The sequence below is a fragment of the Nomascus leucogenys genome, chromosome 15 (assembly GCF_006542625.1).
Source record: "Nomascus leucogenys isolate Asia chromosome 15, Asia_NLE_v1, whole genome shotgun sequence".
Lineage (NCBI taxonomy): Eukaryota > Metazoa > Chordata > Mammalia > Primates > Hylobatidae > Nomascus > Nomascus leucogenys.
Window position 1 is genome coordinate 103,443,363 of NC_044395.1, and position 25,627 is coordinate 103,468,989.

General features: G+C 35.6%; 1 long non-coding RNA gene across 1 annotated transcript in view; it reads left to right on the forward strand.

The window, feature by feature from the left end:
* Nucleotides 1-25,627, forward strand: part of LOC105739369 — a 97,193-nt gene that overhangs the window by 45,230 nt on the left and 26,336 nt on the right. Inside the window, exon 3 of the long non-coding RNA XR_001115293.2 lies at nucleotides 19,980-20,060. This is a non-coding gene — a long non-coding RNA (uncharacterized LOC105739369). The remainder of the gene's footprint in view (nucleotides 1-19,979; nucleotides 20,061-25,627) is intronic.

Genomic DNA, 25,627 nt, shown 5'->3' on the forward strand with positions numbered 1-25,627 from the left:
AGAGGCTATGAAAAGGAGACACATTGTTCCTTAAATCACCACCACAATAGAGCATGCACAATATCAAGTTAATTTTACTTTTACTGTTAGCAGGTAGTGCACGAAGTAGAAGAGAAGGATGAAGGTTGACTGCATCAGGGAGTCAACAAGAACCCCTCAGTCATCAGCAGGAAGGCTATGGCTGCACGGGCCAACCAGATGGAGTCTCTTGTGCAAATATGCCTCTGGACAGAGTCAAGCAACTGACATGCTTTTTCCTAGTTCCCATAGTACTAATGGAATTGATTGAATTGACTGATTATTTTAGGGTTGTGTAGACAGAAATGAACATAAATAAGAGGTAGATCAAGAGCAAAGGGACTGTGGTCACTTAGTATGTCTCAACATGAAATGTAAACCCATGCTGTGGTTACCAGACATTGAACCCCTTTGGGAGGCTGGGGACTGAAAACTTGGACTTCATGCTTATATCCCTTATAAAGAAATATTTTCAGCTGGGCACAGTGGCTCACACCTGTAATCTCAGCACTTTGGGAGGCCGAGGTGGGAGGATCACTTGAGCCCAGGAGTTCAAGACCAGCCTGGGCAACATGGCAAAACTCCCTCTCTACAAAAAATAAAAAAGCTTGCTGGGCAAATTGGCAAATGCCTGTGGTCCCAGCTACTCTGGAGACTGAAGTGGATCACTTGAGCCCAGAAGACTGAGGCTGCAGTGAGCCATGATCGTGCCACTGCACTCCAGCCCAGATGACAGAGTGAGACCCTGTCTCAAAACAGAAACAAACACAAATATTTTCCAAATTCGTAAACTTATTGGTGACAATAATTCTCCAACTAGAGATGGAGATGTTTGGCCTGAAGGATATCTTTTTTCCCAAATTACAAGTCTGTTGATAGAAAAAGTCTTTCAGAGTTAAAAACATGCATCACACTCAGTGCATGTTTAATCATTTACTTTTACAGCAAAAGGATGGCATTTTCTGAAATTGAGGCTGCACTAAAAAATCCACACTGAATGGTCTCAATCCTTATAGCTTATCTTAACTGATCTCCATCTGCTGAGTTGTTACTAAACTGCCTCCTGTCACAGGTTTGGTTGAGTCACAGAATCGGCGGCTATGTAGCTGCTGCACCAGCCTTTTCCCCTTTTGTCCAAAAATAGGAAAGGGTTTGCACCCTGAATGATTTGAAGTGGTTTCTTAAAGCTGCACGGGCTCTGTCATTCAAGAGGGTAATATAGAGATGGATTACCCTGGGGAGAGAGACGGGATGACAGAGCTGAAGGAATTGCATCACATGTACGGAATAAGGAGTTATATCTTTTAGGTCCCTACTGATCCCTGTTGATTTCCTAAACACTCCATGGCCCACTACTCAATAATAGCTTTTATTATTTAAAGTTGAAGTCTCACTTTGGGAGGCTAAGGTGGGAGGATTGCTTGAAGCCAGGAGTTCAAAACCAGTGTGGGCAATTAAAGCAAGACCTCCATTTCTACAAAAAATAAAATAAAATAAAATAAATTTTTTACTTAAAAAAACAGTTGGACTTTGGAGTCTCACTTTCATTTTATCAGTCAGAGTATTGAGAATTACTTTTAGAATAAATAGAAGAGGTATAAATAGATAAAGTGATAAGGAAGGTAACCAGCTTTTATAAAGAAAAGAACTACAACTAATTGATAGAATCTGCATTTTTTTTTAGTTTATTTCTGCTCTTTAAGAATTTGCAATTTTTTGGAAAGATGGTATTGTAGACTGATTAGCCCAGCCTCCTGTCCCCTTGATTTTACTGGTTTATGCACTTTGAAGAGAAAAGAGGGCAATGAATAAGGAATCAACACGTGAGAAATGAAGAAATTAATCCCCTTAGGAATTTTTTGTGTGGGAGATTATAAGAATACATAATCGAGGTAAGCCCAAACCTAAAAGGGCTTATTAAGAAAAACATTTTCAAAAGGCAACCACATGAATTTTAACATAGTAATGGTGACTACAGTTCTACAAGGTTTATGATAAAAACTTTTTTGTTTTTTTTTAATCTCAACTTGATTAATGATTAACAGGTCCCATTTATGAGGCCAGAAAGAAGTTTTTCAGCAGCCATTTTGTGGGCCTCAATAATACCAACAACAATACCAACAAAAAGGAAAAATAATGTTGCTCAAGTAATGTTTTAAGCCCAATTGATTAACAAAATTCAAATGGTGTATGGTTTTTAGATCTTGTGACTGAAGCTTTGTTTTCTAGGTTTTAATCTGGAGAAAGAGAAAATAATTTATTTAAAATGGCTTAAAATGCAGGATTCCATGAAAGTCTTCCTTTATCAGTATAGCTTTAGTAACTGTTGGAGGAATCAGCTCACATTTATTACAGCTTCTGATTCAATCATATTTTTAACTCTTTCTAGTTAGCCATTAGCCATTTGAAAGAATAAGCGAAGCATTAAAGGTTTTTTTTTTCGTATTCCTCAAACAACATGATTTTTAAAAAGATAATCTGGGATTTTTTGTCTTGTGAAATGATCAGCAATTTTTAAAAAGCCTTCGGCAAAATATAATTGAACAAATCTTATGTTTAACAGATTAAACCATTTCTGCATTCAGCTTTCTTGTCTAAAAAGAATTACATTTAAATAGTAATTCAACAATGTATTTTTAAAAGCTCCAAAATATTTTTATTTCTGACTTTAAATTTTTGTATAAAGGGGGTAAAATGCTTTTATTTGTTCATAAAAACCCGAGGGAAAAAAAGAGGCAGAAACTCACGTTTTCCTGCCTATAAGTGCCAAATTAAGAAGATCGGTGGTGAGCTTTTTAAAAAAGAAAAGTAAAGCCCTGGTAAGTTTGAAAATATGTATGCATAGTTCTGGATCACCACTGCATAAAATGTCACAAGATTTCTGGAAGCTCTCAGATACAAGCCATCAGTGAGATTACATGTGGAAAATAGTAAGAATTACAATTCAAAATGCAGTTTTTAAAAAAACAAAAACAAAATGCAATTTCAAAAACGATAGTCCTTCCAAGCCTTGTTCAGCCTAGGTTCCTGTCTAGACATGCAAATTGAACTGAAGAGTCGAAGCAATTATTCAGATAATTCAAATGAAAAAAAAATCTTCTCCCTAAAAAAGAAGATTTGAGCAGCCTGAACTACCTGACTTGTTTGTCCTCACTGATCAATTCGCCAGATAATTGCACTTCACTCTGCGAGTTTGAAGAGGGCCATAGGATTTGAGTCAGGGAGAAATTTCATGAACTTTTGTTTTTCTGTGCATTCACCTTCAATGAAATGTGTATAATCTGAAGGAAAAGAAAGTCTCTTGGAGAATCCTTTTAAGAAAATATAAAGTTATTCTTATAAGATATGCAAACGTTACATTAGTAATGACTCTCCTATGTCCAAAAAATAAATAAATAAATAAATAAATAAATAAATAAATAAATAAATAAATAAATTCTGAAGACTAACCTTCTAAGTACCTTTCTTTTTCAGATGAGATGGCAAGATTTAACAGAAGAGAAAAGAGAGTCATTAAGCTATCTGTAAACTGGATGTTATTCCTTGCAGTTCAGTTCACGTGGCATTTATATATTCTTATGAATTATATAATTTAAATAAAGAAATTGCTACCTATGTAGCTAGTACAAACTAGGGTAGACATTGATAGATATTAAAATAACAATCAAGCTATGAAAATATAAAGGTTCAGAAATTCAAAAGCAATTATACTGATCTGGTCAACTTAAAATAGATGATATTTTGAAAACATTTTGAAAACCCATTATGAATATATTTTTAAAACTTTCAAAAGTAATTATTCACATAAAACTAAACTGGGCAGCAAATTTCAAGGTAAAAATCAAGTAGGTTAATAGTCCATGAAACATATCAGATATTGAAATTAAAATAAAATTTGAAATTCATTCATGCCAGAAATTACTACTGCCAAGGCCTGTCATATGTCCTATTAGAAAATTAGAAGCATAATATTTAAACCAGGAATAGTTAAATGATTATAAAAAGGGAGCTTAGAATTTATCTCATTTGTTCTTCGAATATGGATCTGTGGTATACATTCACCAGAATCACATTAATTTTAATACTGTTCTACATAAATGTTCAAGTACAGACAAAATTTAAAGGGCAGTTTTACAAACAAAAATATTATTAAAACAATGTTTCCAAAGATCAGACATGACATGGCTGTTTTATGTTTTAAAAAAGCCTAAACCTTGTGAAAATATAAGAAAACAAAATCAAAATATAAGAAAACAAAATCAAAAATTAAATTTTCTCCAAATTTAACTTTTATAAGCATTTATTACAATTTTGTAATACTTGAGAACCTTTTCAAGACGGCATATTTAAATATATTAAACTCTTAACATAAGGCTTTTATAAAACCTGTGGTAACATACTGGCCATAATCACTAAGTGCTAAACTAATAATATTGTAAAAAAATTATTTAGCAATTACTAAAAACAATTATATTTTTATGTATTTTCAGAATTAAAGTAAAAATAGACAATTCTGACATAATCTGAAAAATTAAACTTTGATTATTAAGAAATATAATTTGGCAATTGATTTATTTTAAAAGGCAGATATGACTAAAACATTTTTAAAGAATCATATATAATATATTTTAAGCATATAAGACATGTTATCACATGTTTATTTGAACCTTATTTTAAAAGAAACAACCAAATTATATAAAAAGTATGCTATCTCTGTAAATTACGTTGTTTAGATTTTTGCCAAGTAGGAATATTTTGATGAAAGCAAAATAATAACTATAGAAGTTCATTGTCAGCTTACTCTTGATAGCTGGGTCTATAATAATTCATAAAAATGTTAAAAAGACCAAAACAAACAACTTTGGTCTAATAGTTAGCATATGATACTGTTAAAACCCAACATGATTCTTTATTTTCTCTCACAAGGAATTCTTGGCAATTTCTAAATTTTAATATGAAGTATTTTTAATTCATAAATATTTCTAGTTAATAATAAAACTACTGTAAACATTTAAAACTCTTCTTATATTTTTTAAACAGCTTACATTCTTGATATTTGAAATACTAGTATTTGAATTATTAAAAGGAAGATGAAATAATTTTATTAAAGTTTTATTTTCACAAAAAGCAATGAGTTACTAAGATGGTATTAATTGCTTAAGACTTTTTTTATTTTTAACTTTTTTTAAATTGAATATTTAAAACCCGGTATTATATCTGCATGTAAGACAATTGGAAATTATACATTCTGATAGAAATTCTATTTTAAAACATTTGCTAAAAATGAAAAGCAATCTTAACTAAATATAAAATTTTAAAAATTATTTTAGTTAAGCTATTTTTAGATTTGTAAAGCAGAATAACAAATTTACTTTGAATGCCAATCATTTCAGTAATTTGGTATTCTGTTGTTCAGATTTTTGTATCTTTAGTTGGAATATAAACCTTCTATTTATTTCCATTTGTATATAATTCTAAATGTAGAGTATAGATTCTAGAACATGTTACATACTCATTTGTTGGTCTTGAAAATGCCAATAAAAATAATGCATTTTTGGTTTTACATACAAATAAATGTTTTAGTAGCAAGAAACAGAAACTACATGGCACATTAAATTTTTTTGCATTTTTTTTAATAGATGCTAAATACAATGGTTTCAGGAAAAGGAGTATTTCTGTTTTATCTGAGACTTACAGTACCTTAAGTAATGTTTTCGAAGGAAAATAATAATACTTTTTACAAACTTTCCATTTCAACCCTTACACAAATGAAACAGCTGCAGCTGATTACAACTTTGATGCAAATTGTAACTCAAAATATAGTTCATAATCATATCTTACTAAATATTTACATTAATATGGAAATAAATGTTATGCATTTTATGGGGTTAAAAAAGATATTACACAGAAAATAGGAACTCCCACAAAAAGAATCAATGCAAAAGACATTTGAATACAGTTTTAGAACCTTCAAACTCATAGCTAAATAGTTACATTTACTTAATTAATCTCACAGTTTTAAAAGTTAAGGAGGGGCAGCTTAGTTTTGAGGTGCTGAAAGGTTACATGACTCAGCTCTATCTACCTGACGTTTGCAAACATCCAGTTGCTAGACATCACCCGGATAACACAGCCCTTTTCATTTTTTAAAATTTTCATCTAGACATATTGACATTATGAAGGCACAGTAATTGGTTTTATAGTAATAATATAGAAGTATGACGACATTAAGAGAAATGTTAAGAATAAGCCCTATTGGTTCCTGAATTTGCTATTTAAATGTTCAAGTATAAGTCCTTGATTTTTTTTTAAAAAAGTAACTTGATAGTAATGAACTGCATTTAAGAAAAAAATACTTACGTTTCTGATTTAAAATAAAAGTAGGATGATTAGGTTAAAAATTTCTAGTGATACCTTATTGAATAGGAGCTACAGATAAAAACTAAAATGGCATTTTACTGTTTTATTACTGCTTACTATTATTCATTCACTAGATATTTAAAAACTTTTTAAATGGTGATGTTAGATCTATTAGCATGTAATTTTAAATTAACTTTTAAAAACTTCATAATATTAAAAAATCTGTATTCTAGTCTCTTAAAGTAGTTGCCAATATCAATGAAAGCTTAAAAATTAAATTGTTTTTATTTCTAAAATATATTTTCAGATCTTTTAAATGGTATTCCTTTCTTTAGATTTTGATTGAAGAATTCTGAAATAATGCCAACGCTTAAGATCTTGATAAATCTTTAAAAAGCTTTCATTTTGCCTGTTATAAAAAAATTTAATCTGTGTTAAAATAGTATTATCAAAGAGAATTCAAATGCACTGGCAAAATTTCCTTTTTGCTACTTTTACTGTAAATAATAATAATGTTTGAAAACTCTCAATATTGGTCCAGAAGTTTCTGTCTTCATGGCATTATTATTATTTCTGCAAAATGCCATACAATAAGGAATATAAAATTATGGCTTAAAATATTTTGTAGTATGCCACTTAAAATAAATATTACAAAGTAATGACTTTTTTTTAATTGCTAGGGAAGTTGGACCCCATCTCAGTGAAACTTTCTTTCCTCTTATAAACAAAAATGGTTCTTTTCTTTTTTCTTTTTTTGGTCAGTTTCCTATGTCTTGTTTTTAATAGTGATACCCCATTTTGCTGAAGAAATTTCTATTTGTAACTTACCCCCAATAAAAATGATTTCATTTAAGCATTCTCAATGATGCCATTATTAGTTCTTACTTGGCAACTATCAACTGTGTCACTTTTGCTATCCAAATGTTACAAACAAAAACGAAAACCAAAAAAACCCTCTGGTCTTGATCACTTTCCACTGTCACTATTGACTAGAATCTTTTAAAGCATTTTTAATTCTCCAGATTTGTCAAGCATTCACACGAGCAATGTACAGGCAGAAAATAAGCCAGCTACCCACAAAGATGTTGAACAAATATAAATGTTAATAAAAATGGACAAGAAGACCACTTCACACACACCCTCACCCCCCAATTTTTCAGGTTACTTTGACTTAAAAACATTGTGTACTAATACAGATTTGGCTGGATTTTGTCTGCAGAGCTGTGTTAGCTTTCTAATCTTGTTTTCTGTTTTAACCTGCATTATAGCCGTGGCTAAAGAAATGAGAAATGAAGAAATGTATGGAAGCATACATTCATATACTTCTGGTTTTATATGTTATTGTGTTTGTGGCTCTATCTAAACTGTGATACTATGCCAATTATAGAGCTATCCAAAACCTCCCTTTAAAACTTCTGAGATATCAAAACATTACATTGTATATGCCATAGATATTCACAATTATTATTTGTCAACTATACAATTTTTATTAAAGCAATAATTTAATAAAATTAAATTATTTTTGTAAAAAATAATTTTTCGAAAAGCTTAGAGGTTTAGAGGTTTATCTAAGTAATTTTTAAACAAGCATTGTTGATTTTTGCAACAGCATTTGATTGCTTAATCAAAAGTGTTATAGGTTATATGATATGAGCATTTAAGAATGTCACTCATCCTAACTGATAATCCATACCATTCATCTCATTACCATATTTCAACCAATGTCTGGATCTATGTTTGTAATTGATGTAAAGCAGTTACTTGGCCAAACATGATCCCATCCCTACCAATTTTTTTCCATTTTGGTGGATGTGGATGTTGATTTCCCCAGGTGCATTTTCTAGGAAACAGGGTGATTATATCTGAAGAAACATCTTTATTCCTCTCTGTCCACAAACAGAGTGGAATATAAACAGGTCTAGTTAACGGCTGATTCTGACAAACTTATTTGCAACAGCTAGATTTCTTTGCAATGAATAACTTAGACAGACTTCTTGATAAATTATAATGATTCTAATGGGTCCTGTAAGGACCTGCTATTCAAATTGTAGCCACCTGTGATATTTTTATTCATAACAGGAGTAAGTCTGGCTCATTATCTCTAAATTTACCTTCAGAAAGCTACTATTACATTTTTGTTTGTCCTTTGTATTTGTTGATTTTTCCCTGCTTCTAAGCTTTAAACATATTGTGTGACTCTAACCAACATAGATGATTGTGGTCGTAGTCTGGAATTGTCCAATGGCAGATGGTTAAAAATCCCACGATGGTCCCATTCGAGGAGTTTATTGAGCTTGTCTGGTGAAGTTCTTCTCAGGTATCCTAAAGGACACAGTACTTGGACAACAGGCTCAATAGTGTTTAGCATTCATTTTGTTTGGTGAATTCCTGGTGATTGCAGCTTCTTTTTTGTATCAAATTGTCACTACGAAATAAAAAGCCCACAGGGTTGGACTTCCAGCCATAGCAAAACCTGACGTTAGGTCCAGAAGCGAATTTATAAATCAACACATTCCCCTTAACTGTTAAGTAGGGAGGATGCAGTGTTGAAATTATTTTTTCAGTGTAACTATTTGTGTTTAGTTTGATCTCCAAACAACATGTGTTTGTTTCATTTGTTGAGATACTAAAGAAAAATCATAATATACAAAGTGCAAATGTTGATACTGAATCAGTAGAAACATTACTGTTTCCAGACACCAATAGGTAGAATATCTGATTGTGCATCAGGAGATCTGACTTTGATTCTGGATCAGGCAGTGACTCTTGGTGTAAACTTGAATAGTAATTTCTTTGTCTGGAAAATTGGGCTAATACTCTATCTAGCCTACAGGGTTCCTTATACTATTAAATAAGGTAAACATATGGGTAAGCATTTTGGAAAAGTGAAATTCCAGTCCATGGAAAAAATGAATTGAATGGGGAGGCCAATTTCAGCCTTTTGGTTGTATGACTCTGGGCAAATCTCCTTTCTCTGGATCCCTGTCAATTAAAAAAAGTGAAAACTGGACTAGATGATCTCTAAGTCTTCTTGTAGCTTTGACAATCTGTGTTTCAGGATGATCGTTGACAAGATTCTAAGGGGCCCAGCTATACTCAAAGCAGGGATTGTAGGGTGCCCTTTTGTTTTCTGTTTACTCAGATTAATGCCCTACATTCTGTTTGCTACTCATGCCTCTGACTTTGTAGGGGATACTACCTTGGAGGGTACTCCAAAACATGACAAGCGTATCTAGGTATCTCTGGTGGCCACTTTTGTCATAATGTCCAGCAGTGAGGTATCTTGCCACAGATTATACTGTGGAGGAAGGTTGGATATTCAGCCACCTCGACTTGGCTGTTTCTACGAAGTTCATCTCCTTTTAAGAACCTAGCTGGATGGCTTGGTAATGAAGGATGAAGGTTCAAGTGGTTGGATATTTACTGCCTTAATTAATATGTTGCTTCTATTGAAACATTGATCTTAAAACAAGGTCTTAATAGCTTAATAATTTCTTTTTTCTTTCTCTTTTTTTTTTTTTGAAATGGAGTTTTGCTCTTGTTGCCCAGGCTGGAGTGCAATGGCACGATCTCGGCTCACTCCAGCCTCCACCTCCCAGGTTCAAGCAATTCTCCTGCCTCAGCCTCTGGAGTAGATGGGATTACAGGTGCTCGCCACCATGCCTGGCCCATTTTGGTATTTTTAGTAGAGATGGGTTTTCGCCATGTTGGTCAGGCTGGTCTCGAACTCCTGACCGCAGGTGAATCGCCTGACTTGGCTTCCCAAAGTGTTGGGATTACAGGCATAAGCCATAGCGCCCAACCAATAATTTCTTTTTTTGAAAAACGTAATTTTGTCTTTCAAAAGGGCTGTTCGTTTCTTGGACACATGGCTTGGACTACAAAGGAGACTGAAGGTTGGTGCATTCAGAAAACAGATAGTGGACATTTTGGCCCTAAAAAGAAAACTAAGATTTTTTGAAGAAATATAGGTTGGGCAGAAAGTAAGGGATCCCAGGCATCTCTTTATAAGTATTTAATAAGGGATCCCAGGCATCTCTTTATAAGTATTTAATAAGAGAGCTCTGAGATAGTAAAGGATCTTCCAAACATTTCCCTTCAAAATTCCTAAAGGCATCTTCCAATTTGTCCAGAACACGTCCCATCCTAACAGGCACCAGCTGAGCTCCTTCTGACCAATCCTATAAAAGGAGACACTTAACAGGAATGCTAAGAGACAGTAGATTCCTATATGAGGCAGCTGCGTGAACAAATAAAAGGTGTTCTCTCTCTCTCTGTCTCTCTCTCTCTCTGTGTGTGTCTCTCTCTCTGTGTGTCTCTCTCTCTGTCTCTCTCTCTCTCCCTCTGTCTCTCTCTCCATCCCTCCATTCCTCCCTCCTTCATTTCTTTCATTGTAAGAATTGTACTCCATTAAACTCTTAGCTGCTGTGGTCTAAACGTATCTTGCAGCTACACATTGCAATGGGCTATGGATTCTGATAGAAAGTAACCACCCTATTGGTATTTGACAGAGAGCTGACTCTCCAGGGAGTTGGTCATTTGTTCTGAATCGCGGCTTCGGCTACGGACCAGGTACCCTCCGTTTTGCCCCTATCGCACTGCTTCCTCTTTGGCCTCTCATCCCTCCCCACAGGCCCACACCTGGGTTGGAAAGGGCTCTGGGGGCAGCTGGTCGGCTGCTACTGAGCAGACTGTGTGAGGGAGGGAGGGAGGGGGAGGAGGAGGAGGAGGGGCAAATGGTCCGAATCATTTTTCTTCTAAAAAGTTGTCAGAAAGCACAGATCCTAATCTCTTCGTTTGGGTCGTTATTCTCTATCACGACCCTGGTTTACGATTTAGGAGTTTCCTCTTTTGAGGTCTTTGTCATCTATTTAAGGAGATCAACAATTCAACACTTCGTGTGGCCTTGGTAAGTCATTTTACTTCTCTTGTCTTCATCTATAGAGTAAATGAATTGAATTAGATGATCTCTGAGGACTCTTCCAACTTGAAGGCCAATGCTTCCAGTACTAGGCATGTAAAGCTAATCGGGAGATATTTTTTAAATGAGTAAGGGAAGCTCCTGACATCCTGTTTCCTGAACAGTGGAGAGTCTGCACAGGATGGCACAGCATGGAACTGCTTATCCTGTGAACTTCGTTTTAAAAGAAAGCTGATGTCATTGGAAGGGGGTGGATTTCCTAGTTTTTAGATCACCATGGATCCTTTATGGCTCTTCTTTCCTACTTATGTATTTGCCATTTTTCTTCCTTTAAAGGATTTATTTAGAAGAGTGATAAGGGAAGGTGGCCAACAAACTAACTTATTTATTGATTTTTCTGGAAAGTTCTTGGTGACTAAAGGAAAATATTGAGAACTGTCTTTGGATTCCAGTGGCCCATGCTGCTTTTTAGCCCCATTTTTGGAAGCCATTCGTGTTGACTCTATATTCATGTAGATAAGTTATCATAGGTACAATGTAGACATTCCTACACATGTATTTTTGTAAATGGACATTTGGGCATGTTGGCACGTCTTTTAGACGAGATTTGTAAGGAAGTGGCATATAGCTGAGAGTCGATGGGCATGCTTCATTCAATTCTGATACTATCAGTAAATATTTTCTACTTCATACTTTATTATAGTTCCCTTATTTAAAAAGAAAAAAATAGAGAAAAGCATAATATGGTATGTTTTGGTTATAATGTAAAGAGGAGGGGTTTTTAAATATAAATTTAAGGGGTACAAGTGCAGTTTTGTTGCATGGATATATCGTGTAGTGGTGAAGTCTGGGCTTTTAGTGTAACCATCACCCAAGTAATGTATGTTGTACCCATTAAGTAATTTCTCATCTAAAAGGAGGTATCTTTATCTTTTCCCATACAGTTTCAGTTCACTGAAAAAATGTGTGTTTCCTTAACTAGCTCAGTCATATGTAAATCAATAAAATCACAATTTAAAGACAACAGGCCAGGCATGCTAGCTCCCGCCTATAATCCCAGCACTTTGGGAGGCCAAGACGGGAGGATCACCTGAGGTCAGGAGTTTGAGACCAGCCTGGCCAACATGCTGAAACCTCGTCTCTACTAAAAATACAAAAATTAGCAGGGCGCGGTGGCAGGCACCTGTAGTCTCAGCTACTTGGGAGGCTGAGGCAGGAGAATCATTTGAACCCAGGAGGCAGAGGTTGCAGTGAGCTGAGATAGTGCCACTGCACTCCAGCCTGGGAGATAGAGTGAGACCTTGTCTCAAAAAGTAAAATAAAATAAATAAGTAAAAATAAAATAAAAACAACAACACAGCACACATTTTAAAGATGGCCTTGTGGATTCTGAGAGAAGGAGAATGACTGAAGGGAGAGGTTGAGAAAGAATGTTTTTAGCTGTTCCAAGTAATGTTCCCACCCTAAATGGTATGGAATAGTAGCTATCAAGACAGCTTCAAGTTTCACAGATTATACAACTCTGGCCATCTTCCCTTGTCTGCATCAGTTTTTGAAAGACAAATGTGGCTGGGCACGGTGGCTCAGGCTTGTAATCCCAGCACTTTGTGAGGCTGAAGTGGGTGGGTCACCTGAGATCAGGAGTTCAAGACCAGCCTGGCCAACATGGAGAAACCCCATCTCTACTAAAAATGCAAAATTAGCCAGGCATGGTGGTGCATGCCTGTAATCCCAGCTACTTGGGAGGCTGAGGCAGGAGAATCGCTTGAACCCAGGAGGCAGAGGTTGCTGTGAGCTGAGATCATGCCATTGCACTCCAGCCTGGGCAGCAAGAGCAAAAACTCCAACTCAAAAAAAAAAAAAAGAAAGACACATGTATAAGATACCTTAAGATACTTTAGCACTTCTTTAAAAACAAGTAATTTGCAGATGAAATTAAAGAGAAAAAATAACCTCAGACAGGTCACCTGTTTTCTCTTTTCTTCTGCTTCTTTCCTACCAAAGGATGAGGGACCTTTTACCCTGGTCTCTATGGCTGAGCATGACTTAAAATTTAAGTCAGGTAAAACTCTAGTCCTCCCACCAATGCCTCTACCTCTCACTGCTAGAAAAGTCCAAATAATCCAGCTCTTCCACCCCCACAAACTGCTATAATTTCATGTTTACTGAATTAACTAAACGATTAAAGGAAGAATGCATTTTTTTTTCTTCTGAGCCTCAGTGAATTTGACTCTATAGAAAATTAACACTTTACGTATAGCATAGATTGGTTTACATAGACCAGTACTGAACTCTTAGGCAAAACAACCCCATTTTAAACTGTGTGACTACGTTTAAGTATTGTGGTCTCCTTTTCCCACTCTCTTTGCTCCCCATGCACACTGATTATTGAGAGAAAATATCTATTCGAAATTCCACAGGATCTTGTATCCGGTTCTCTCCAGTGTTTGATTTAAAGTAACATCCAGAAGGGTGGGATTGAATTATATGAGGTGATCCCACAGAAGACGAGCTTGGAGCAGTTCAGCGAGGGCATTAATTCCATAACAGAATTGGTTGAAATTAGCCACTTTAGAGAGGGCTTCTATTTAAGAATGCGTGTGAACTGTCACTGATGACAGAATAAAGACTTCAGGATATTGGTAAGAAAATTAGATTCCAAGTGGAAAAATTAGAATATGGCCTGGGTATTAGAGAATAACTGTTAATTTTGTTGGTGTGATAATGCCTTTGTGGTTATTTCATCTTGCACAAATGTTCTTGTGCAAGATGAAATACTTGGGAGTAAAGAGCCATGGTGTGTGCAATTTCCTTTAAAGTATCTCAGCAAATATAAAAAAAAAGATGAAGAAAAGATGACAAAATGTTAGTAACTATGAAATAGAGATGATGTAGATACATTGATACTTGTTATATTCTTCCTACTTTTGTTTGTTTGAAAATTTCCATAGTAATAGTGAAAAAAACTTTTAGATCCAATAATGTAACTTTAAAAAAATACCACACATAAATAATAAGGTAAAATCTTATTGAGATAATATTTTTTGTGCATGCACAAGAGGGGAGCCTGGATTTACAGTTTGTCCAGACTGACAGGCAAACTCAACGTTCTTAGTGTATGGTAACACATAAACTAATAGAGAATGAAAATCCCGTGCAATAATACACCACTCATTTTATTTTTTAAAATGCAGTTTAAATTATAGAATTGAGTTTGTAGAAAAGCACAGAAGACATAAAAAATGAAAACAAAATCATTTTTATTTACATATTACATCTTATTATCACTTGTTCAGCTAAGTGCTGAAATGTTTGGGGTTCTGAACCCAGGGGTTCGAGCAGAGCACCTTGAAGATGGTCACAAACACAAAAGGGTTTGAGGACCTTGGACTCGTGCATGGGAACTTGAAAGGGAAGTTAGAGTAACCAGTATCATGGTATAAACTAACTGAAAGTCTGAAAAGGATGAGACAAGTTTTGAAAACATAAACTATACCAAGATGATTTGATTTTAATGATCTTTGGAATTACCAGATTAATGTGCTTCTTAAAAATGCTTCTTTTGTCTTCTGAATAATTATGACTATAGTAGCTATGTTCTACCCAGGTAATGCAATGCTTTTTGGATATGTTGGGATAGCATTTGTTTATCACAAAATGTGTGTGTTTATGTCTTGCCATGAGGATACAGAAAGGAAATATACCTCAAATAGGGAAGGGCTTGTTTCTACGTAATATTCTGGGGGTACACAGCCAAGCTTCAGTGGTGTTGACTTTAGGTCTTTTGATTATTTGCTGTACACAAGTACATGCCCAAATATTAAAAATATAAGTATTACCCATATAACCCTTGAAAGTCCCACTTTTGTTTAAACAGGAAAGGACACCTTTCCCTCTGAACGCCTATTTATTTTTCAAATAATAAATTTTAAATGGGCTCATTTTAAAGTAGCAAATGAGTTCTCTCCTCTGGTGAGAACTACGTCGTACCGTATCAAACTTACCATTTGACCCTGTACTCAACATGGAGATGGTTTTAGTAAATCGGAAGCCTTTAGTAGGCTTGCTCTTCCAAAACTGCTGCTGCTGTTGATTTACTGGTAGCAAAGCTGGCCTGTGTCCCAGGAGGAAAGGACAAGCGAATCCAGGGTTCTTGATTCCTTGGAGTTTGCCTTTTAGCAAGAGAAGGAGCGTAGTTCAACAGTTAAGGTCCTGGACTAAGAAACATGAGATAGAAGATATATTAAATTCTTAAAATTTAGGCATGTCTCTGGAGTTACCATTACATGAATAAATGGTCTTCTTTAAAAAAACCAAAAAACAGAAATAGGATATATTACATCTGGGTCCAGATCTATTTTTTTTCGCTAGCTGACTACTGACCTCAGTGTCTGCATCTGCAAATTAAGAGACTCCGATTAAATAATAATTGCTGACATTTCTTCAGATTTTTACTGTGTCAGGAACTATTTTGAGTGCTTCACATTAAATTTTTTTAATCTTCACAACTCTATAAATATTTTTTGTTTGTTTAATTTTTTCAACCTACATCATGCTTTGAAGATATTCTTAATATGCCTAATTCATCAATTAGGAGATAAGACATTCTGAGGTAATCAAGTGCTGGATAATCAGAGAATTTTAGAGATGGAAGGGCACATGGGAATCACCTCATCTGGGAGGCAGTGTGTATCATTGCGATTAAGCGGGTAAGCTCTGTACCCAAAATGTATGCCATTCAAACTTGGATCTCATTAAGTATATAGCTTGAGCAAATGGCTTAACCTTTGTTTACCTCAATTTTCTTGTCTATAAAATGAGGATGATAATAGGATCTGCATTATAAAGTTGTAGTATTAAATATATAGTGCTTAGAACAGTGCCTATCACCTAGAAAGCTCTCAGTAAATGTGAAAGCTAATGAGGATGAGACTGATGATGGTAGTGACTGGATAAGTAGACACTATTGTTTTTCCTTTTTTTTTTTTTGAGTCTTCCTCTGTCACCCAGGCTGGAGCGCAGTGGCACAATCTTGGCTCACTGCAACCTCTGCCTCCCAGGTTCCAGCGATTCTCCTGCCTCAGCCTCCCAAGTAGCTGGGATTATAGGCATGCACTGCCATGCCCAGCTAATTTTTGTATTTTTAGTAGAGATGGTATTTCACCATGTTGGTCAGGCTGGTCTCGAACTCCTGATCTCAGGTGATCCGCAGGCCTTGGCCTCCCAAAGTGCTGGGATTACAGGCGTGAGCCACCATGCCTGGTCGACACTATTGTTTTTCTTAGAAGAATGTGCTACAGTAGTATTAACAAATCCTCTATTGGGTCAGAAACGGGTGCTAGTGATTGTTGTGGTCTTAATGGAAAGAATGGGGTTATCATCAGTGATACAGAATGGTTTTTTAGAGAAAGAAATAAATTATGTTGAAGAAGCGTTAATAGGAGACTTCGTTCAGAAAAATGTGTGTTAATTTGTAATTCAGCAACAAGTTCATAGAAACACAGTGTCCATGAGCTAGGTAGGTGCATGTATTTTTCAGGCTGTCTTAAAGCTGTGAAATTTCAATAATGTGTAAGAGAAAAAGTGATATGTAAATACCATCGTGGATGGGGAGGGGTTATATTTAGGTGGTTAACATTAGGCAAGCCAATGAGTAATAATTAGCAAATTATTACCATGGCCCTCTGTGCACTTGAAGGCTCTCTGGTGGAGTCAAGGGTAGATCTGCCTCTGTGGCATTTGTCAGAATGCAGATTTTCAGTGAGGGCTTTGTTAAATAAACCATCAGTGTCTGGGAGGGGGAGGGAAAGCAGACTGAGAGAGGCAGCAGTAACACATATAGAAATGAAGTCCAAATTCGGGTGCTTATATGGCGATATTCCAGTTTCTCTGGATCATCATAGACACATATAGAATGTTCGTGCTAAATGGGACCTTGGAGATTGTCTGGTACAACCCCCTCACTTTACATTTTACTTTTCTATGAGAATAGCGTTTGGTGAAATCTAGCCAGGATTTCAGTACAGTGAAATCAGGGAAGTTTGTGGTGTGTTTAAAGAGAGATTTCATGTTAGGATGAAGGGAAAGCGGACGTTCCTTCAGTTTTAGAGTGATCTCCAGGTAGGAAAGTAGAGTGGGTAAGGCAGTGAATTTTCCCAAATTAATTAAAAGAGGAAGGGAAAGAAAGAGGGAGAAAGAATCTAATTTTATGCTAAAGTTTTTGATTGGATTTGTAGCTAATGTTTAAAAAAGTTGATGAAAAAGAAAACTCTTATTTTATTATTTCTAGGAACTTGGTTTTCTTAAATGGAAAGGGAAGTTTGGGGGAGAGCTTGGCAGCATTGATGGTTCCAGCAAAGGAAGGATCTATTTGCATCTAGTGTTGAACCTAGCAAGCAGTTTATATTAATCCCTTACTCTTTAAGATTAATAATATATCTTGGTGTTTTAAATAATTACTTTTAACTAAGTTTATGCCTTAATGCTTTCTTTTAAATAACAGTGTGTCTCAATAGGAACTAATGAGTCAGATTAATTTGGCATGGAGTTCTGAGCAGGGAAGGGGACTGAAGTCCTCTTTCCGAACACTAAAAATGCTTTGCTACATTCCTTGACAGTTTCCCGAGACAGGGTTGGGTTGGAGGGAGTCTTCCTGAAGATTTAAGGGCTCCCCACTGTGCTAGCTCCCCAGTTCCAATAGTGTCAGGTCTGAATGAGGACACTTGTGAAAGTCCACATCTCTAGTGTGTCTGTTTACATGGAGAAAAATAAGCCAACAGCCCTGAGGGTGAATCAAAGATGAGATTTTTATGGCTCTGTACCCACTTGTGTTTTATTTTTTATAAAAAGCATTATTTACCTACCACATCTTTAAGTACTTCAGAAAGAGGCTTTGAGTTTGTCATTGTTTTTAATTTAAAAAGGAAAACATTGCACTTATTTCTCATCTGCACTTTTGTAAGGTGTGGAGATATTAGAGGCTCTCCATACTGAACGCTTCAACCTTGCCTAACAGCACAGCCCGCCCGCCTTGCTGGGAGAAAGGCTTCAGGAAAATGAGTAGAGCTGAGGGCTGAATACCATCTTAGTTTAGGTCTTTCTTCTTTTTGCCTTTTGGTTCTGCTTCCCTTGGCTGCTCCCACTTCAGCATCTGCTTGTGGTGCTGGGTAACAGAATCAAGTTAGAGATAAAGAAACTGAGGCACAGCCTAGTTATAATCCCTCATTTTGACAAGGCAAAATGAGAGGGAGCACTCAAGCCTTTAGTCTGGGTGGAGACAGTAGGTCCTGTTGCTTCTGCCCTAGAAATTGCTTGGGCTTGTGAGTTGACATCTCTTCTATACATAGAAGGAACCTCTGCTTAGTACTTGCAAACTTGTACCACAAAGGTCACATCCTTCGGGGAGCGGGGAGGGAAAGAAAAAAAAATTAGCTTAGGAAACCAAAGGTTGCCAAGAATGGCATAAGGGAAAGCAATTTTTTAGTGCCTGTGCATAGGGATTTTATACGTTCTACGTTGCTGTGAAGCACCAGGGTCAGTTCTGAGCAAGATACTTTTTGTGAAATGAGGGGTGGTGTCTGCGGTTGGCATTCTTTCTTGTGGTTCTCACTCAGCTGTGCTCTCCAACTTTATTCACCTGTATGAGAACCCTAAGCGGGATGCCCTGGTGAAGAACAAGAAATTGCCAGGCCTCTGGCAAATTGCAAGTCCACAAGCACCTAGTAGGAAGTGAAAATTGGTTATGTTTGGAGTATGGAGAGATAAGCTTAACTAAACTGTGAGTAAACATGAAAACAAAAATAAAACCAGAATATGCCCTCAAATGCTGGAGAGAAGAATGTTAGGCAAATTTTATTGGTCTGTTAAAAAAAAATGGGGAATGGTGGATTCATAGAAGAAATAATTAGAAAACTGGTGTAGGAAAAACACTGTGGGGAGGGGGGAAAGCAGCACAATTAATTCTCATTTCCCACCTCTAGAGTTTGAAGTAGTAGATCTTTATGGGGAATGAAGGGAATATGTAAGAAATCATAAAATTTTCTAAGCAGAAAATAATTTTTCTTTGGAGAGGAGGCATGTGAGTTCATGAATGTAAACCTGCATTAAAAAGGAGAGAAAATTGTGGGCAGAAAGAGGGAGAAGGAGAAGCAGTATAATTGTTTTTAAAAATTCAGCCTAAATTGAGTATTTAGCATTTCCATCTTAGAGTATGTAGGGTTTTAAATATCTCTGTTCGAGGAAATTGATTTGAAGATAGAAAGGCCTTTCGAAACTTAGAAATTCTAGGGTTTAGGTTTTTTTCTTTCATATGTTTATCTGAAGCTTAGACTATAGAAACTATATATAAAATAAGAATTGTTATGTATTAGGAAATATTTTAAAATAGATAAGGCTAGTTAATTACTTAAATATATTGAAAGTATTAAAACTATTGAGTCATAAATAAGACCCCCAAAATATGTCAGTGGCAGGGTAAAATGCAGAAAAACTAAGCATATCAGAAACTACTATCTGTGATAAAATTCAAAATGGGGTTTTTAATTGCAGCATTAATTTAATTATATTTCAGACTTGCTACATAAAATTAGGACTCAAAAATATAAATATCTATATGCCCATCATGATTTTTTACAGAATAAAAGTAATTATAATCATTTACTTGTTTTTTTTATTTCTATAGGAAAATAGCAAAAATTTCATCTCCTGAAGAAATTTGAAGATTTTTTGGGATATTCTTTTAAAGGTGAAACTTCTTCTTTAGGTAAGGAAGCGTTTTCTATTGTTTATTCATGGATTGAAAAGAGCATTTCAATTAGACGAAAGAAATATCACGTACTGAAACTTTGCTCATCTTAACTGATGTAAAAAATCATGAAGATGATAGAAAGCAGGATTTTTAATTTAAATAAAACAAAAGTAGTTAGAAATTTTTCATTTAAAAAAGATTAATTTGTTGGGGTAAAAATGAGATAGACCCCCTTTTTTTGCACTTTCTCATAGACTGAATAAGAGGATTCCCATGATCTATCTTTTAAAAATATTGAAGACATAACCAAATTAAAATAAAAGTTATGATTCTTGCACAGAGTTTAAAAAAATATTTAGCAAAATCAAAAACAAGAGAATTTTCAGACATCTAAAATATTCCTAAACACAGATGTAAACTAATGTGATAAACTATTTTGATAAATTTGAAAGACTGGTCATTGTTTTAAAAGCAGGCCCGTGAATTAAAGTTAATTAAGATTTGTGCAGTAACAGGGAAACTTAAACTTTGGTATATACTCACATGCTGGGAAAATACTGTTTTGTAGGGCCAGAATGTAAATATAAATAATTTGTTTAATCAGGCAAGAACCTGTACTTTGTGTGTGAACTCTTTTCAGTGTTTGGTAATTGTGTTATGTTGGTAACATAAGAAAAGGAGACAGACTAACTTTTTAAGCATGTTAGAATATTTGCAACTCATTCTATTTTTGGCAATAATTCTATTAGTGCAGTTTACTTCCATGAACAGTATAAAATACATATGTGAAAATCAGATTTTTAAAAGCAGATTACAAGTGCAATTAAATTGTCTAAACAAACATTTTAAATGCTTTGAAGTATTTTATGAAATTAAAAGAATAAAACAAGTAGTTTCAGAAATTATAGAATCTGTTGTAAATATGCAAATTTGCACATTCTAGCTTTGTCACCAATGCCACATTTGGGAAAAGATATAGATTGCAATGTTTGTCTTCTATTAACATATATATATTCTTAAAATTATACAAAATTTTTCCTAATTTTAAACATATTAATACTGTTACATATAAATATGTTTTAAATCTTAGTATAAAGTTTAGGGTTTTAAAAAATATACTTTAAAAATTCATGGGCAAAAAAGAATCTAAATACTTGAGGGAAAATACTAAATTCTTTAGTATAAATTTGAAGAGTTCACTTCTAGAATAAATTTATTTTCTTCTTATAAAGACATTTACATCAATATTAAGTATATAGATTAAGACCTACTTAAATTACTTAATTAAAATATACTAAACTTCTAAGTTATTTTTAAAAGAATGATGTGGGTAAACTGAAAAGATTATAAAATTATTTCTAATGTAATATTTACGTAAAGCTCTTTAATATATCAGTTTTTACCTCCTTATATTTTGAACCGTTAAAAGAAAAAAATGGCTAATCTCCTAATGGAAAATATAATCTTGTAGTACTGAGAAGAGAGTTGTAAGCATGTAATAAATATATGAGATCAGTTTCATTTCTGACTTGTTTTCGAGCCTTTCTTATGAGTCATCATATATTTTAACATCAGGAGAATAATATACAAAATACGCTTTAAAATGTTATAACCTGGTAGCTATTAAAAAAGAGAGGAAAAAAATAGAGCTTTGCCTAGCAAAATACTAACTAAAGAGTTAGGTGAGAATTAGAAATGTTCAGATGCTGAAGTAGTATAATAAACTAAAATTCCAAATATATATGAATATATAATTTTTTATATCTTGGTATATAGCATTTGTCTTAATTGTTTAGGAAACTGCATATTGTACAGGAGTGAAGAAGTAAATGATGAAGTATTTTCTCATCATAGTTTACTAGATAAAAAATTTACTAATAAGCTAAATGTAATAGTTAAGGGGCACATTTAAAATATAATTTTGTAGAGTCTTACTAAATACGTATCTTTCCAACAAGGCTTTAGGTTTTTGCATGTGTTTAGGATTTCTGAGTTTTGTGATTTGAAATTCATGATACATTTTGAGTGCCCTTTCAAATGGCAAATTTTTTCTGTGGAAAAATCAGAATTATGTACATTTCATTTTATATTTGGGTGTGAGAAAAATAGCAGATAATTTGGGAGAATTCTAGTTGTTGCCTTAGTGCATGCATCAGATACTAAACAATTATTTTATCTCTCAGTTATACGTCTGGGCATGTTAGTTTGTACTGTACGTACAAACAGGATATTGAACTTATATTGATGATACAGTGTTCTTTAAACGTGATTGTTAATCTTTACTGAAATTACGGGCAAATTATTTCAAAGAAATGCGTTTTTAAACTCATTTTTAATTAAAATGAGAAAAACATTGAAGGAGTTCATTTATGAATAAAATATGTGATTGTGCAGTCTCCTGAAAGAATGAACTCTTAGTTTATTTTTCAAAATTTATTAAAATGTTTCTTTACTTGTTGCTTGTTGGCATTTTAAAATTAAAAAGTAATAAAGCAGCATTATTATATTTCTGATTATATATCAAGAGAGTGAAAGGGAAACCAAAGTATATTGACACAACCCAGGTTTTCCCCTAAAAAAAACTAACTTCAAATTGAAAAAATATATTGCCCATATTTAATATTTCTTATTAGGACTTACTTGGAGTCGCATAATTTTTTTGAGACAATATATTGGAGGAAATTTGTCTTATAAAATGGAGAGATGTAGAACACTGTGGGCAGTTATAGGATAGTCTTTCTCTCTTGTAGCTTCCCAGAAGTTAGAAAACAGATTTTAAATTAATAGTGTTGAGTACACGAATCTCTGGAGTATAATAATTTAGAAAAATGTTGGAAAATGATAAAGGCGAAGGGGAAGATTAATTGAAGTTAAGTGTCCCTTTTTCAAATGGGAAGCATTTGACACTATGAGGAGTGCTCTGGAGATTAACAAATGTTTCTCTGTCAGGGATAATTTTCTGAGCAGTTGAGGTTGTTTGTGTGATAAGGGAAGGCGGCTAGATAGCGTAACTGTAGGTGTTTGAGAAAATTTCCGAAGTTACTTTCAGATTGAAAGTGTGAAAGTAGGTGCAACAATTGGCTGTCGGGAGTGCAAAGGGTGCGGGGCTCGCCAGCCCGGCGCCACTACAGGGTTAACCGCGGCGCCGCCCGGTGCACACTGGGAGTTGTAGGCCGCGGGCATTGTGGGAGTTGTCGTAAAAGCCTGCTTTCTTGCCGTGATGGCCGCCGCCGGGGCAGGGAGTTGAGGGTTTCTGCCTTTCGGAGGGTTTGGGGGGCCGTCGGTCCCGTTAGAAGGCCACCAACAGCCCCCCAGGTTGCCAAGGGCCTGTTAGTTGTGTTCCTGGAAGGTGGGCAAGCAGCCTGACGGGTTAACATTGGGATTTGCCGTCGTTATAGCGGTCAAGGGGCCTGTAGCGGCTACAGGGTCGGTGAGGGGTCCCAGCTGGCCGGACCTTGGTCATCTTGCATTCTGCCTTTGAAATATCTGGGTGGCCGGCGCCTAGGCATATGGGGTTGTGCTTTCTGTGTTGTGGTTTGTAACTTGCACCCTCCACTGTTCTTAGAGCATTTGGCTCTGTCCATATGGCTGTTGGTACTCATGGCCGTATTTGGGGTTGGACTGGGCTCTTTTTCTTGGGTCTGGTGGGATTTAAGCAAGAACTGGAATTTCGTAAGATGTACAGCAGTGTCCTGAGTGTTGTCTGTCTGGTGTGGAGTGTGAGCAGTTGCAGGAGTTATGAACGTGCCCATGATCGTGTGGTTGGCTTTCCCTTGCATGTGGTGAACTTTCCCCTCGTTATGTGGTGAACTTTCCCCTCGTTTGCTAATGCTGAAAGGCAGTGTCAGGCAGTTCCTACTTGTGAAATGCCTTCTTATTAACTTGGATGTGTTCCTAACTCTTGGGAGCTTTGCAGTTGCTTGTAGAAAGATATGTGTACAAAACTGGATTTAAAATGAACACCAGGGTTGCAGGTACCTTTAGTTCTAGGGAGCCAGCTCCCCCAGGCTTCCCTGGTGCTATGAAGTTGTTTGAGTTTATGGAAATTAGGTTTGCTTTGAGCTGTGTTACCTTACTCTTGGCTCAGAGTTTCTCTGCATGTTGGGACCCTGATCTTTGATACTGGGTACTGTTTCAACACTTGAGGCTGAATGAAGCACTGTGTACTGATGTGTAATTTCGTATATCACAATCTCAGGATAACACTAGATAGCCAAGCATGGCAGTACCTGTTTTGTCTGTCTACATGAATTGGACCTCATTGTTTCTGCCACCATGTACTGCTCCATAAATTCCGCCTTATTTCCATGGTCTGGTTGTTGTCTGTAAGTTTTGAAACCTAACTGGTCATGAAAAGCCATTTTTCAGGCAGTATTTAAAAGCTTTTTCCCACAAGTAGAACTGATATCTAAAACATTTTTTCATTCAAGTTTTGTAAGGTGGGAGATTTGAAATAAGGTACAACAGTGGTTTTGGAAATCAGCTATCAAGTTTTAGTTTTAGGGGCCACTACGTGACAGAAATGATTTATAGAGAGAGTAAAAATTGTGTTCCATTTTTCTTGGTATTTTAGTGCATATAAAAACTAAATAAACCACTTTCATATATCATTAAAAAGCCCTTTGATGTCTTGTGATGAATGAGGTTTTTATAACTCCCCTATTGTCTGGGTTTGCTTAGAATATAGTAATGGTGCCGGGCATGGTGGCTTACGCCTGTAATCCCAACACTTTGGGAGGCCAAGGCCAGGGGATCACTTGAGGTCAGGCGTTTGAGACCAGCCTGGCCAACATGGTGAAACCCCGTCTCTACTAAAAATACAAAAAATTTAGCTGGGTGTGGTGGCGTACGCCTATAATCTCAGCTACTCAGGAGGCTGAGGTGGGAGAATCGCTTGAACTCAGGAGGTGGAGATTGCAGTGAACCGAGATTGTGCCACTGCACTCCAGCCTGGGCAACAGAGTGAGACCCTGTCTCAAAAAAAATTAGCTGGGTGTTGTGGCAGGTGCCTGTAGTCCAGCTACTCTGGAGGCTGAGGCAGGAGAATCGCTTGAACCTGGGAGGTGGAGGCGGCAGTGAGCCAAGATCACTTCACTGTACTGCACCCCTCCAACCTGGGCAACAGAGTGAGACTGCATCTCAAAAAATATATGTATATTAATGGTAGAGAAAGCAGCAAAGCTGGCTGGGTTTGTACATGTGATTCTGTTGAAACTGATTTCAGGTATGGATTGATAGGCTAATATTGTTGGTTTGCTAGTCAGATCTCAGGAAAGTATTTCCTTCCCTCTAACCTGACCTAAGTGTGTCTTAGAATATTAACTAACTTGACAATTGAAGAAAAAAGATTGAGAAATTTATTTTTAAATGATCCGTATTGTCCATATTTGTTACTGTTGTGGTGATGTGGTCAAATACTATTGTTCTGGTGAATTGGTTTTGTATCTTAGGAAGACCGAATGGCTAGGCTTTGTAGATGTATAGAATCATTTAGAATGAACCACAACCACCGTGCCCATTTGCCTTGAAAGAAGATACATGAATTTTTAATTGCCAAGTTACCTCTGGCTTGAGTTAAACAG